Source organism: Corythoichthys intestinalis, chromosome 2 (assembly GCF_030265065.1).
Source record: "Corythoichthys intestinalis isolate RoL2023-P3 chromosome 2, ASM3026506v1, whole genome shotgun sequence".
NCBI lineage: Eukaryota > Metazoa > Chordata > Actinopteri > Syngnathiformes > Syngnathidae > Corythoichthys > Corythoichthys intestinalis.
The window spans coordinates 10327669-10328744 of NC_080396.1; positions in this window are offsets into that span (position 1 = coordinate 10327669).

Here is a 1076-nt window from a genome sequence, read left to right on the forward strand (position 1 = left end):
ACAAGCTTTTCACACACTGTTGCTGGTATTTTGGCCCATTCCTTCATGCAGATCTCCTCTAGAGCAGTGATGTTTTGGGGCTGTCGTTGGGCAACACGGACTTTCAACTCCCTCCTCACCAAGTGGCGTCAATAAGATAACAAGAACGGTGAGCAAAAATCCCATAACCACACGGGGGGACCTAGTGAATGACCTACAGAGAGCTGGGATCATAGTAACAATGGCTACTATCAGTAACACAATGTGCCTCCAGGGACTCAAATCCTGCACTGCTAGACGTGTCCCCCTGCTGAACAAAGTACACGTCCAGGCCCGTCTGCGGTTCGCTAGAGAGCATTTGGATGATCCAAAAGAGGACTGGGAGAATGTGTTATGGTCAGATGAAACCAAAATAGAACTTTTTGGAAGAAACACAGGTTCTTGTGTTTGGAGGAAAAAGAATACTGAATTGCACCACACCTACTGTGAAGCATGGGGGTGGAAACATCATGCTTTGGGGCTGTTTTTCTGCAAAGGGACCAGGACGACTGATCTGTATAAAGGAAAGAATGAATGGGGCCATGTATCGAGAGATTTTGAGTGAAAATCTCCTTCCATCAGCAAGGGCAGTGAAGATGAGACGTGGCTGGGTCTTTCAGCATGACACTGATCCCAAACACACAGCCAGGGCAACAAAGGAGTGGCTTCATAAGAAGATCCTGGAGTGGCCTAGCCAGTCTCCAGATCTCAACCCCATAGAAAATCTGTGGAGGGAGTTGAAAGACCGTGTTGCCCAACGACAGCCCCAAAACATCACTGCTCTAGAGGAGATCTGCATGGAGGTATGGGCCAAAATACCAGCAACAGTGTGTGAAAAGCTTGTGAAGAGTTACAGAAAACATTTGGCCTCCATTATTGCCAACAGAGGGTAAATAACAAAGTATTGAGATGAACTTTTGGTATTGACCAAATACTTATTTTCCACCATGATTTGCAAGTAAATTCTTTAAAAAACAAACAATGTGTTTTTCAGGTTTTTTTTTCACATTTTGTCTCTCATGGTTGAGGTTTACCCATGTTGACAATTACAGGCCTCT